This window comes from Hyaena hyaena, unplaced genomic scaffold, assembly GCF_003009895.1.
Source record: "Hyaena hyaena isolate Hyena2069 unplaced genomic scaffold, ASM300989v1 scaffold_37, whole genome shotgun sequence".
Lineage (NCBI taxonomy): Eukaryota > Metazoa > Chordata > Mammalia > Carnivora > Hyaenidae > Hyaena > Hyaena hyaena.
Window position 1 is genome coordinate 1,872,493 of NW_024080669.1, and position 13,676 is coordinate 1,886,168.

The 13,676-nt window shown below is 60.5% G+C and overlaps 1 protein-coding gene across 3 annotated transcripts in view; it reads left to right on the top strand.

The window, feature by feature from the left end:
* Positions 1–1,053: 1,053 nt before the first annotated feature.
* BCL9L (BCL9 like) overlaps positions 1,054–13,676 on the top strand; it is a 28,199-nt gene continuing 15,576 nt past the window's right edge. For 2 of the 3 annotated variants that reach the window (XM_039229343.1, XM_039229345.1), the window contains exon 1: positions 1,054–1,733. The gene's annotated coding sequence lies outside the window, so the exon portion shown is untranslated. Of the gene's footprint in view, positions 1,734–8,069; positions 8,128–13,676 lie in introns of all 3 variants that reach the window. The other variant, XM_039229344.1, reaches the window with a different exon arrangement.

A 13,676-nucleotide genomic window follows, 5' to 3' on the forward strand; every position in this document is an offset into this window, starting at 1 on the left:
TGTAAGGGCTAGAGCCACCTGGGGACCATCTATTTGAAGGGGAGGGTGGAGAGGGCAGTGGAACCAAATATTAGGAGCCAACAGCTTGCTGGTCTTTTTTTCTGAACCAGTCCATGCTTGTTACTTGTTGGTATTAATTTTAGTAGGAGCAGTGGGATCCAGGGAAAGTGTCCTGGGGTAAGGAGACCCGAATTCCACTCCTGGGCTTCCCATGTTCTACCTGTCTAACCCTGAGGAGACCCTTAACCAATGCAAGGCTCAGTTTCCTCACCGGTATAATGGGGCCATAACCTCTCCCGGGCTTGTGGCAAACACTGAAATAATATTGGTGAAATGCTTTTTTAAAAAGTGCTTTACAATTTCTTTTTCGTTGCATCTATCCTCCTATAGGGTCTGTGTGTGTGTGTGTGTGAGTGTGTGCACGCGCAGCACTTTGAGATTAGGAGAGAGTTCTTTGCAAAGACAAAGATTTAACTTCCACAAACGTTTTCTTAGCATCCACTTTGTGCTAAGGACTGAGATGAAAAAATGCAGTCTATGTCCTCAAGGACCTCAAGATCTACTAGGAAAGAAAGATGAATAAAGAGATGCTCAGTGCATAATGAACGTGGGTGGGTACAGTGAAAAGGGGACCCAGTAGTGTGTGTGTGTGTGTGTGTGTGTGTGTGTGTGTGTGTGTGTGTTGGGGTTTGAGGGGAGTCCAGGCAACTCCCACTCCCTCCAATCAGTGTAGACAGGAGGGTAGGTTTGTCAAATCTCTCTCTTGCCTGGGATGTTGTTGGGGCGTCTCATGCCCAGTCCTCAGGAATGGGGAGGAGGAAAGGGTAGGAACCCCCTCCTCGCCCCCGGACCAACCTGCCTCCCGCCAGCCAGCCGGCCGGGCGCCTTACCGAGTCAGACCACTGGGAGGCTGGGGGAGCCGGGTTGGGCGAGGAGGCGAGCGAGATGGGGGAGCTCTTATTTTGACAGGGGCCTCTCCGGGCTCTGGTATGAAGGCAGAAGGAGGCAGCCAGAGAGCCCCGATGCTTATTCAGGCTGGGGAGAGGAGCCGAGTGGAGGGGCGAGCGAGGCTCCGGCAGCGCAGGGGAGCCGGGGGAAGCGGCGGCGCGCGGCGGAGCCAGTGGCCGGACATGCCCCGGACCCGGGGCCGCTGCACCACTGCCGCCGCCCGGAGCCAGCCGGACGGACGCCCGCACGCCTGGGTCCCCCGGCGCCGCGCCTCCCGGGGGCTGCGACCCGGACCCTCGGCGTCCGACCAACAATAAGCGCCCAGACAGCCCCCTCCCCGCCCCGCGCCCGCCGTCCCCGCGGGCCTCGGGGAAAGTGAAAGGAGGAGGCGAAGGAAGGGAGGAAGGAAGGAAGGAAGGAAGCAAGGAAGGAAGGAAGGAAGGAAGGGAGGAGAAGCAGGAGCCGGAGCCGTGAGGTTCGGGGCGGAGACCCCAGCCCCGAGCCCCGGGCCGGGCGGGTGCGCACGCTCTCCCGCCGCTGTCCGGCGCCCACGACCATGCTCGGCGGTTGGGAGGCAGGAACCCAGGCGCCCAGCGACCCCCGGCTACCCTCTCCCGGGCCGGGCTGGTATTGAGATCAAGGCGTCCAGCATCAAAAGATCACCGCCTGCCCGCCCCCCTCCGCACCTCCAACTGGCAAGCCGGAGGACCCAATCCAGTCACCGACCCTGACCTGGTCATGGTGTCAAGCTCCGGCCTGGCGTGAGGACCCCCGACCGGCGCGAGGTGAGGGGTGGGCTGGGGCCGAGGGCGAAAGTCATGCCTGGCAGGCAGAGGCGCGAGGAGGGAGATCCAGGTCGAACTGGGGAGGGGAACACAGTCTGATTGTCTGTTGCCCTCTGGCACGCACCCCCAGGCTGTTTGAGGGGCGGGGGACGCCCCCAGGGTTAGTGGTGGCTACTCTTGGGCCCCCAGTCCGGTTGGCAGCCCCAGAGCTCAGGGGGGAGGGCTTAGGGGCAGCCAGGGGACCCTGCCACCCTAGCGCAGAGAACAAGGCCGGCCTTGGGCCAGCTGGAGCAGCAACCCTGCCCTGGGGGCTTCTGGGAGATGTAGTCCCCCTCCCAGGCTCAGGAACCCCTTGAGTCTCAGCACCCCAGCACTCCTCCCCTGGCTAATGGGAGCCCCCGGAAGGAGGTGCATTGGGATTGGGGATTGCTGGGGTTACCCTCTGCCCCTAAGTAGTACCTAGCAGCAGCAGGGGCTGTGACTGGAGGAGTCTTCCCTGGCCAAGGATTCTCAGTGGTGTGGGCTTGGCTGGGGGTGGGGCAGTCACACAGTTCCTTGGAGGTGTCCCTGCCCTGCCTTGGTCCCGGGGAGACCTCGGGGGAGGAATATAGGGAAGAGAAGTGAGGCTTAGGGCTTCTGGCTTGTCTGGGGGTATGTCCGATCCCAGGGCTGCTGGAATTTGGTTTCAGGAGACACTAAGTCTACTCTCCCCTTCTCCCTCTTGGGAGCAGAGAAGGAGAGTGTCCCTCACAGCCTGGGAGTCTGGAGGGTGTCTCTCTGGCTCAGTGAAGCCAGGGTCTGCTTCTGTCTGTCTGTCCAGCCTCCTTCCTTCCGGGTTTTTCTGACACCCCTCCTCCCTCCTCTTTCAGTCTGTCTGCTGCTTGGGGTGTGTGTCTGTGTCTGGGTGTGTGTGTTGGGGGGGGGGGGCTCTGATGCCGAGAGAAAAAGTATTGCTCTGGGAGAGGTGAGCTGGGAATGTGCCTGAGCCAGGGAATAGGGGCTGGAGGCCCACTTGATCTTTGGCCTTGGTTTCCTGTTTTACCTAGAAAAGCTGTCTGCACATTCTATGTGCTGAATCCCACTGATGCCTCCAGGCCACTCTCTGAGTGAGACCTCCAGGGTGGGTGGGCGTTCACTGCCATGCTTCTCCCTACTCCTCAGCCTCTCCTGCAAGGAGCCACTTCGGTTGGGCCTGGCTTTTCTGCTGTGCCCCTAGCACCGTCTTGCCTTCTCTGGGTCAGGACCATGCTTTCATGGCCCCAGGGGAAGAACATGATCAGGCCCTGTCTTTCTGGTGTCATCTGTGAGGTGTCTGCTGATAGAAACCTCAGGACCCAGTGAGAATGGGCAAGGAAGGTGAGGGGCAAAGGAAGTCTGGTGAGGGAGGAAGGTGCTCCCTCTCCTAGGTGATCAAGCTCCTCGGCCTGGCCTTGGAGAACCCGGTCTGGTTCTGCCACTGCGCTCCAGAGGTTCTCTGCTTACCTGTGTTTCCTTGATTAGGGGAAGGGGAGCTTAATGTTTGCGAAGGAGCTGGCCAGGGGTGGAATAGCATAATCTTAGATCCAGAGTAACTCTTATGCTGGGGATAGCAGAGGCTCCATGACTGGAGATGGGTTCCAGAGGTCCATGTGGAGGTTCAGAAGGAGTCTCTGATTATTGGGGTTGAGGGTTAAGGCGGGAAGAGATTACGGAGTCCTGGAGAGGGGTTGGTGGGCCACAGAAATCTGGGACTAGCACAGCAGTGGTAATGTGCGACCCAGTGAACTTGCTGATTGAACCTATGCTGGGTGCCCATGCCTATCCAGGGAGCTCCCGCCCACCCCCCAGCGTCTGGGTACCTGGGTTAAGTGGGAGCCCTGGGCTGGGGACTCGAACTTCCATGAATGAGCAGGGCAGCAGCCTTCTGGGCTGAGGCCTAGTGGGTGGCAGTGTCGACTCAGCCAGGGCTGGAATGCCTGGCACCTGCTTTAGATTAAAGGAGATGCCTGCAAAGGGGGGATGCCTGCCTGGGGGGGAGTGGCTGGGATGGAGCTCCGTGGAGCCCAGGAGTGGGGTGGAAGCAAAGGACCAGCACTGTAGGTAGCTGCAGCTCTGGCGGGCGCGGAAGGAGCCAGAGGTCCCCCAGCTCTGCAGCCTCTCCTCCGGGGAGTCTGAGACAAGAGCCGGGGGCACCCCCACACCGCCTCTGGCGCCACAGGCTGACCTTCTGCCTCAGCGCCCAGGGGACGGGGCAGCTGCTGGGAGCCAGGGTGTCTGAGTGTCCGGTCTTCCCAGGACCGGGAAAAACCTGCAGGGAGGTGGGGAGGCACTTTGGGGTTCTTGTTGTCGTGATGCCATGCTATCTCTTCCTGGGGCTCCTTGGTTGCTGGGAGTGAGGTACCCCCAAGGGCCTGGGCACCCAGGGGTGATGGGGAAATGGCATCCCTTCCTTGTGCCGGGAGCCCTGGGCGCTGCCCCGGTGCTGACCCAGGGGGCGGGGGCAGAGGGGGATGGCACCGTGGGAAAGTGGGCAGCCGTGGGAGCCAAGTGGGTACAGGCTGGGTGCCGCGGGCAGGGAGCCTCTGCCAGGCCCGCTCTCCCTGGGGTGGGGCTGACTGTTCCAGGGACTGGCTCGACCTGTTGAGCGCCTGGCTCCCGCAGCTTGGTATCTGTGTCCCTGCCTGCCAGCTGCCCACCCATAGCGGCACAGTACGGGCTGCCCCCCGGGGGTCCGGGAGAAGGAGACCCTGAGCCCCAAGGGGCCGGGATGGGGCTGGTGGAGTCTAGGTTTCCCCAGGTCCTGTCCTTTATCTACTAGAGCTGGGGCTGTAGCCTGTTGCAGGGCTAGGAGCTGAGGGGCTCGGTGAAGGAGACCCCCATACTAGCGCTCTTGAGGTGCTGCCTGTCGCTTGGATGGGCGGCCCTAAAGGCAGCCTGGAGTTACAGCCTGGAATTTCCTCTGCCGGGTGCCAGGGCCAGGCCTCCAGAGCCCCACCCCCAGCCTGGCCTGACCTCCCCTCCCTGGGAGAGAACTGCCGACTTTCCCCAGAGGTTGGGGGAGGGGCAGGGAGGGCATTCTGCTGCCCTGGGAGGAGAGGGGTGACTTCCTGGGTGTGGGGGTATGTTGTACTGCCTCAGTCTCTCCGAAGCCTCCCCCTCCCCTGCCATGAAGAAGAGGGAAGAACCAGGAAGCTGTCTCTCACCCTGCTCTGAGTACAGGGAGTCCCGGATCCCAGGAAAGATGTCTGAGCCCTGCAGGCCCTAGCTGTTCCCCCACCTTCTCAGACCCCTTAGCTCTGGGCCCACCTTGGGGCTCTGCTAGCTGGTAGAGAAGGGCGCCAGGGTGCTACTCTGTAGGGGAGAAGGCGTTTACCACTGGCCGTAACTAGGGAAGCGGGCACAGGCGGCTTCCCTCTTCCTCTCCCTCCTCAGGGCAAGGGCGGCCTCCCCCGCTTTCTTACTTTTTCAGTCAGTGGCCAAAGCGGAGTCCTCTCCTTCTTTCCACCCCAGGCCCTTCGTGCTTGGCCCTGGACCACCTGCCCCTCCTAACCTTGGTGTCTCTTCTAGGCCCCCTACTCCCGGAGGAGGCTGGGATTCCCTCTGTCCAACCCCCTCCTCCAAAGCGCTGGTGGCCCTGCACTGGCCTGTCCTCCCCCCCCCCCCCCCCAGCCTCAACTGGGAATGGCCCTGAATCCAGCATTTCCAGCATTTCGAAACCAAGATTGTTTTGAAATCCCTGAGTACTTCTCCACCCCCCTCTGCCTCCCCTCCTCCCCACTAGCCCAGAACTTAGTCCTCTAATCTGACCTCACGCTGTGCACTGCCAGGGTACGTGTGTGAGTTGGAGTGCTAGCACTCAGCCACATATATACTACTCTGTGTGTGTGTCTGTATGTGCGCGTGCACGCCAGTGTGTGTGTGTGTGTGTGTGTGTGTCCCACTGTGGGTGTATCTTCCGTCAGCAGCTCTGTGCGACTGGCCCATGTCTTTTGTGATCCTTGAGATCTCATTCTCTATGAAGATGACAGCCTCCGGGTGCCTGGGTGGCTCAGTCGGTTAAGATGACAGCCTCTGTGGGTCTTGAGCCAGTCCTAGGGAGTTTGGGGTTCTTTCTAGGAGGTATCTGGGATGTGTATCTGTGGTAGTTGTGCCCGGGTCTTGGCTGCACCTATGGGGAGTATCTGTGAGGAATGGGTATGCCTGGGGTCGTGTCTCTTTGATGAGTGTACTACGTGTGTGTATGTGTGTGTGCGTGTGCACGTGTGCTCTGCTTCTGTTCTCGCTTCTTTCCTCCTCCCTTTGAACATGTCTGGGGTGTGTCGTCACAGGTCTCTCCTCAGTGACCTGGGACATGGAGTCCTCTGTCCCTTGACAGGGAGGTTTCCTGGAGTGGGGCCAAGGCCCTGGCAGTTCCGTGGTCCTTGGAGAGAAAGTGGCGGAGTGGGGAGACTTCGGGATAAACTGTCCCCAGGGCTGGGCTCTCTTCCTCTGCCCCTCGCGGATGCCCAGCATCTTGAGGGATCCCCAGACTACCAGTCCCCCCTCTTCTTGGCCTCATGATACAGCGGTGGCTGTCACGGGGAGGTCCGGTGCGCTAAAGGAAAGGGCTAGGAAAGGGAATTACCGCTCTGCCTCAGTCACTTGCTTCCCCCCCAGATGAGGATCATCCAGCCCCATCAGACCTGCGAACTCGGTGACTAATTTAAGATTCAGGAAAGTTGACTTCTCTAGCCAGGGGCAGACAGCAAAACAACAGAAGACGTCTGTGTTTCCCACCATTTGGGGGCGGGGGGGCTGGAATCCTAAGGGTGTGATGTTTTACCCCAGAAATATGAGGCATTTGGGGTGGGGCCAGCTGCCACTGGAGCCTGGGAAGTCCTTTCTGATGTTGAATCTTATCCTTCTTTTCTGCAGTTAGACAGTGCTGTGTGTGCGTGCGTATGTGTGTGCGCGTGTGTCAGAGGGGCTTTCTTTTTTGGCCAAAGCAAGGGTGGTGATAGCAGAGTTATGTTGTTATGTTAGCCTGGGATTCAGGCACTGGAAACCCTGATATCTCGCTATGACTCAGTGTCCCATCCTGGCATCTCAAGCTACAATTGAATGCTTCCCTCCAGAAGCAGTTGGGTCAAATCCGTGAGGAAGAAGAGGGCCAGGGCAGGCGCTGTTTATAGGAGTCAAGGGCCTGAGGAGAGAGCAGCGGGAGGTACGCAGAAGGCTAAGCTGTCCCTTCCCCCCACCCCCGTGGCCTCTGCTCCCAGGACACAGTGGGAGGAAGGGAGGGGTAGAGGCACAGGTTGGTACAGTGCTCAGTGACCCAGCAAGGGGAGGGCTTTGGCAAGGAATTTTCAGTTTGTTTCTCAATCTCTGTCTCTGAGACACGCACACACACGTCACTGCAGACACCTTCAGGAGATGAGCCTAGAGAAGTCACCCAGGTGGTGTGTAGGGCAGGGTGCTACGAGACGGGGCTGTGTGGGACCAGCTTCATTCTGGCGGAAACCCCCCACTTGCCTCCTTGAACTGGAGGTTGAGCTGCACTGGAAGTCTCCTACCCAACTCCCTTGCCCTGGGCCCGGGAACAACACAGGCTGGACAGGGTTAAGTCTGGTTGGCAGGGACACCCCCCTGCCCCCGGTGCAGAGAGAGAGAGGGAGGGGTGGTTAGCAGCTTGCTCTAGTTGGCGTCTCTCCCAGAATTCTTCGGAAAAGAACTCCCCTTTGACCCCCAGTACAAACTGAGCCCAGCCACCAGCCTCCCTCCCGCCTGCCTGTGGGAGTTTCACCCAGCCCCCCTCCTGCCGAACTGCTAAGCCTGATTCTCTCACCCTGGGCCCTCCCAGCCAGGCCGGTGGGGCCTTTGCATCTTCAGGGGACAAGGAGTGTAGCTACAGAGGCCACACAGGGACTCAGGAGAGGCACCCTTCTTTTCCCTGACAGACGATAGCTCTGGGGGACGGCGGGCACTGAAAGCCAGGGTCCTCAGGTCTCCCCATCCACCCCTTCCCCCAGAACCTCAGGCCAGGTCATGGGAGTCATCGGCCCCTCCTCTCTCTCTCTCTCTCTCTCTCTCTCAGGCATCTTCCAGTGCCTTCTCCTTTCCTGCTTCCAGGATAGGGAGGGGGAGCGGTGTGGTGCAGCAGCTGGGCCAGGCCTGGCTCCCAGCCAATCCACAGAAGTCCTGGAGTGGGGGGGGGGGGGTGGTGTCCGAGTCTCTCGGAGACTTCCTGGAGCTGCAGGCTGTGTGTCTGTGTGTACACGTTTATGTGGTGTGCGTGCTGGGGGAGGGGCTGGGGTTTATGGGAGGAGCAGGGGCCGAGATCGCCGCTTGGGGCTTCTGGCTCCGACCCTCTCTCCACAGGGAGCCCCCTTCCCAGACCACACCCTTGAGCCTGAGCCCGGCCCACATTGCTCCTGAGGTGAGAGTTCCCGTGCCTGCGCCTTGCCCTCCGCAGCCTCCTCGCCGCTCTCTCTCGTATCTGCCAGAGTCTCCCGCTTGGCTTTTTGTCTGGGGCGCCCTCCTCCTGGCCGTCTGCCCCCACTTCTCCTTTCCGTCTCTTGCACCCATTGGAGGGGAGCTGCCAGCCTTACTGCCTGGAACCTGGGGTGGGGAGGTGAGCCAGGAAGGGTTAAAGCGCTGCTCCGGCCGAGAGTCCCAGCCCTTTTCAGAGCTGGATCCTATCCCGGTGGGAGGTGGGGAGCTCCTGCCCAATCACCCCCAGAGGGCAAGGTACAGTTTCCTGGTCATCCCGAGTACTAGCCCCGCTCTGTCCCGGCTTTGGCCTCAGCTGGCTGAGTCAAAGCCAGGGTGGCTACCAGCCACCATAATGTGGTTTCTGCCCTGGCCTCTAGACACACACACACACACACACACACACACACACACACGCACGCACACGCACGCTGTCTCCCTACTACCACCCCCCTTCTTCCCTCCCCTCCTTCCTTACTTAGCAACAACTCCCTGAATTCACAACAAACACGCCTGTAGGCTCCTGGGCGCACTAGGGAAAGCTGGAGAAGGCTGATGACCGGGAGGAGGGCCTTCCCTCAGACTGTCCTCTGGAGGGAGGAGCTTCTAATCCCCCCCGCCCCCGCCCCCAGCTTCCCTGCTGGAGTCCACTACCCCTCAGGGATTGGGAAGACATGGTCCTGTTTCCAACTGGAGCACTGAAAAAAGGGGGGCGAAGCAGTGACAGGTGGGGCCGAGCAGGTGTGGGGGCAGGGTTTAGACTCCACCCCTCTCTACTGAGTCCCACTTGACCCTTGACCCCCACCTGGTGAGTGAGAGGGGCGGCAGACTCACCTCCAGCCATGGGGCCTCTCTCAGCTGGGGCCCTGTGCTGTTGTCATGGTAACTTGCCTGGCTCCCTTCCCACTATTAGGGACCAGGATGGGTGAGGAGTTAGCGGATTGGCGGTGGGTAGGACTGGCGGCCCTGGAGAACTTTACTCTCAAGGCACCTGTGCTGAAGGGGTGGGGGCTGCTGCCCTCTCTCTGATCTCGCCTGGGGCAAGGGGCAGGAACGGGCGGGGGGGGGGGGGGGGGGGGGGCTCTAGCCAGGACCTGGTGCACATCGGGGGTGGAGGGAGTTTGTGCGGAGTGAGTGAGGGGCACCCGTTCTCTCGTCAAAGCCGATCGGGGTGAATCTGTAGTGCAAAATGGTTATGAGCCCAATTGCCGGCATGTCCGGGTTCAAATCCTGATTCTTCCTAGTCTGGACCGTGTGCCTCAGGCAAGTTACTTAGCTTCCCTGTGGCTTAAAGGTGGGGATCCTGAAAGTACTTTCCTGTGGAGTTTCTGTGAGGAGTAAATTAGATCATGCACAGGAAGCATCGGGCAGCCTGCTGTTAGAGAGTAAGTGCTCAATAAATGTTAGAGTTGCCCCCCTTCATTAACCCAGCCCTTCCCCTCCCGCCCCTGCCAGTGAGGCTCTAGCAGGGAAGAACTGATGGCCAGTGGGAGGAGTGTGTGTGTGGGGGGGACAACCTTTCCAGCACTTCAGGCTCCTTGATTCCAATACCTGTCCAGACTCACTTTCTGGCTGCCTCAGTCTCCCTACTCTTGGAGCCCTGGGATATCTGGGTTGCAAGTTTGCCAAATAGCCAGAGGCCCAGAGAGGGGCCTGGGGGACTTAGGACATGTCCCTCCCTGTCCGCCAGCACTTCTCGGGCTGAGCTCTCCCTCCCCCGGGCTGCTTGGCTCAGATCAACTTTAGCACCCTCCCACCATCCCATCCGTGCTGCTCCGTCCTTCACCAGGCTGAAACGCTGCATTCTGTCCTTAAATGGCCTAACTGGTTGCCTCCCCTCCTTCCTGGCCTAAGGGGTCAGGGACCTTCCTTGGGGAGAACGGTGGCAGTGTGGAGCTGTGACGTGGATGGCCGCTGTTAGGCCTGCCGCAGGGTCCGGCGTCCCCTGGGTGCCCTGTACCCTGCCTGGACACTTTCCCCAAGTGTGGCAGAGCGGTGCCCAGGCCTGGGATATGTATAGAAGCCCAGACGGGCATGCCTGGCACACAGGCGGGCAGGGAGGAGGCATCCTGAAGCCCACCCCAGAGGTGGGGGTCATACTGGCATCCACAGTGGCCAGAGGACTCTTTTCCTGGGTTGCCTGAGTGTGGGCGGTGCTGGAAAGAGTCCTGCTTCAGTCCTGTGTGCCCCGGGACAGGGCGATGCTGAGGGCCCCTGGGTGCGCAGCGTCCTGTAGGCCTTGGGGTAGAAGTTGGATAGTGGAGGGGCTAGGCTCAGGGACATCTGAGTGGGGAGCCCAGGAGTAGGCCGCAGGCCTGGGGTGCCCACGACAAGGGGAGCTCTGCATACAGGTGGTTTGGATCTGCCAGGGAGCGAGTATTCAGATCTCAGGACGAAGTGGATGAAGATGTGGCTGGAGTGCCTAGGATGCCAGGGCTCCTGGGGCTGAGACCTGGGCTTGGCCAGCAGGTGCCTTGGCTGGCCTGGTACCAAGATGGCTCTGCTCCTCCCCTCCTTGTGGGACCAGAGAGGGCACCTCCCTTCTATGGGCCTGAAAGTAAGGGCTCAGAGTTGGCCTGGGCCATGCCTCACTGCTGGGCTGGCCATGCTGCCGATGCCCAGCCCCTGGGGCCTGTTCCTTGGGCAGGCTGGGGCTATTTTTGGGATCGGGCTGGGGCTCTGGGGCTGGTTTCAGATGTTCCAATGTGAACAGGAGAAAATGGGAACAGATGGCTGGAGGGTTCCAATCAGCGGGTCCTGCTGGGAGCAGGTTATTTTTAGGGCCTTGTTAACCCTTTGGGGGCCCGTGGAGCCACCCTGAGAGGGACAGCCCTCTCTAGTTGAGGAGAGGACAGGTCTTCTCCCTGGACCCCTGCTTTCCAGACCTGCCTGTGCCGATTGCTTTCCTTGCCCTCTCGCACCCTTCTGTCTTTAAGGATGTGCATGGCAGGAATGTAGGCCCCAACTCTGTCCGGCCCAAACCCTACAGGAGACTATCAAGGGGTCAGACAAGGAGAGGGATGCCTGGCTGGTGGGATGCAGGCCACCCCTGAAGGAACACTTTTCACTTGCCTCCTGAGGTTTTGAGACCCACACCGGAAGCTAAGAGAGTGGATAACCACTTTTGGGGGTCACATTCCGAGTTCAAGTGTATGTCAGTATATCTAGTGACGCCCAGTGGAGTGCTAGCTGAGGGAGCTGGCCTCTTCCAGAAGGGGAGAGGGAGAGCCAAGTCTTTTGTACTTGGTACCACTGATACGATGTCCATGGGCCCCATTCCCTTGGACGCTCCGAGGGCAAAGGCCCACCTTTACCAAATGCCCACATATCTGGGCGCCATGCAGGGGGTAAAGTCGGGGAAATCAGGGCCAAAGGCAGTTTCTTGAGGGCTGAGTGTGCCATATGCGTTCTGTTAGATATTTCCCTAATAGTCTCTCACCCTCTAAATGTATCCTCATTTTGCAGATGAGGAAAGGGGCTCAGAGGGACAAGTCCCATAGCTCAGAAAGGGCCGGATGTGACTGGCACCTTGCCTGCCTGGCTGCAAACCGTGTTCTCGTTGCCCTGCGTCACTCCCACTGCCTGCCAGTGTCCCGACCCCAGAAGGTGAGGCTGCCGGGGCAGGATCTCCTCAGGGAGCAGGTTTATGGAATGAGCGTGGGAAAGGAGGCCTGTGGGCAAGGGACCCTGCCGGTCACAGGTCTCACAATCCCCTAAGCCCTTCTGGCCTGAGGGTGCCAGGACTGACACCAGAAACCCCGTTTGGCCTTCCTGTCTTCCCTGCAGTAGGATCACAGGCATACATCCTGTCTCGTCGGCCCCCACCCCCACCCGTCCTGGCCCCCATGCCCCTGCTTCCTGTAGGGTCATGGCCGTCTGGATGTCAACGTGGGCAGAGCCCGAGGGCCCTCCAGGTGCTGCTGGTGCCAGGGGTCTGGGCCAGGCAGGCCGGGGGGTGGGGGGCGGGGGAGACAGCCGCGCCGCTGGCAGTACCTGGGGGAGAGAGCAGTGCGCGGCAGGCAGGCCCGACTGCCCCGCACTGGGTGAGGTCCCGCCCCGTGGTGGCTGGCTGGCTGTGCCAGCAAGTCTGCCCGCACTCCGGTCCTCCCACAATGGCCCCATTGTTCCTAGCCGCCAGGCAGTTTGGAGGAGGTTCCTAGGCCACCCCCCCCCCCCCCCCCCCAAACAAGGGCCAGATTAACCCCTTGGAGGACAGGCCAGGTGAGGGCCCTGCAGGGCAGATCGCTGCCCGTTCCTCCCTTCTGGGAATCAGAATCCAGGCTTTGGGAGGTCACCTCCCACCCACGTGTACCCAACAACAGGACAACTCCAGAGAACAGGGTCTCCCACTGGCCAGGGAGTAGCACCTAGACCCTCTCCCACCCCCACCGGGGTGCAGGTGCCAGGGGGCAGGAAGTGCCAGGGGTGGCAGGCGGAGACCAGATATATTTGGGCCGGTGGGGCTAATTCCAGCCACCACCGCCTGCCCTACTGGCTCCTGAGCTCCTTTCCTTCCTGTGAAACCAGAGCTGGGTTGGGCCTAGCTCAGGATTTCGGTGGATTTAAAGAGGCAGCACCGGCCCTTGCCAGCCTGGCTTCCTCTCCCCCTCCCCAGGTAGGGTCTGGGCTAGAGAGAAGACTGAAGAACTGCTTGCTCCTGCCTTGCCCTGGGCTAACCCCGGGCCCTTGCCCCAGTCGGGGTACCAGGCTCTTGGCAACTCCTCTCTCCCAGAGCTTTGGGCGGGTGGGGTGGGCGGGGGTGGGCTGTGGTTTCCTGTGTTGGCTGTTTGTGCCTGGCCCAGAGTGCCCGCTGCCTGCCTGGGCTTCCTGCCCTGTCTTGTTTCCTTGTGCCCCCCACCCTCCCTTCCCCCTCCCCCCTCCCCGAGGGAGGGAGCAGCTCGGGATTGGACTGCAGCCTTTGGGGGCACCCCACTGCCAAGGCGGGACTGTGTCCCAAGGCCTGGCCACATTGGCACTGGCTGAAGGAGCCAAGTGAGGTGACTTCAAGCTTGTCTAGGCAATGCCACTTGTTTGGCGGCCTCCAGAAGGGACCGTGGGCCCCAGCGTGGGCAGCATCCCCCAACCCCCAGAAGCATCCTGTTCAGGGCCCCCCAGACTACAGTAGTCTGGGACCAGGAGTTGCCATGTCCCTGGAGAATTGAGGTTGCCTGGCGTTACCCTGGGGCTGCAGGTGGGGTGAGGTGGTTTGTCCAGACAAAAATTGTTGATTTGCGTGGTCTCCTTTGGCAGGAGGTGGGGGGAGAGGGGGAGAGCTGCTAGGAACTAGGGCAAGTGTGAGGCCTCTGAGTCTGTGAGTCCCCATAGAGGGTCCCAGAGCAATACCTTAGTCCTTGAGCAGATTTCCTGCTGGGCTATGAATCCTTGACCTCCCCAGTTGGCTGAGTCACCACCTCAGGAAGAGGAAGTGACCTGGGTGGTAGGGGAGAGCTTCTAGGGACCCAGGAGTCCCGACACCCAGGAGGAAGGGGTGCCCGG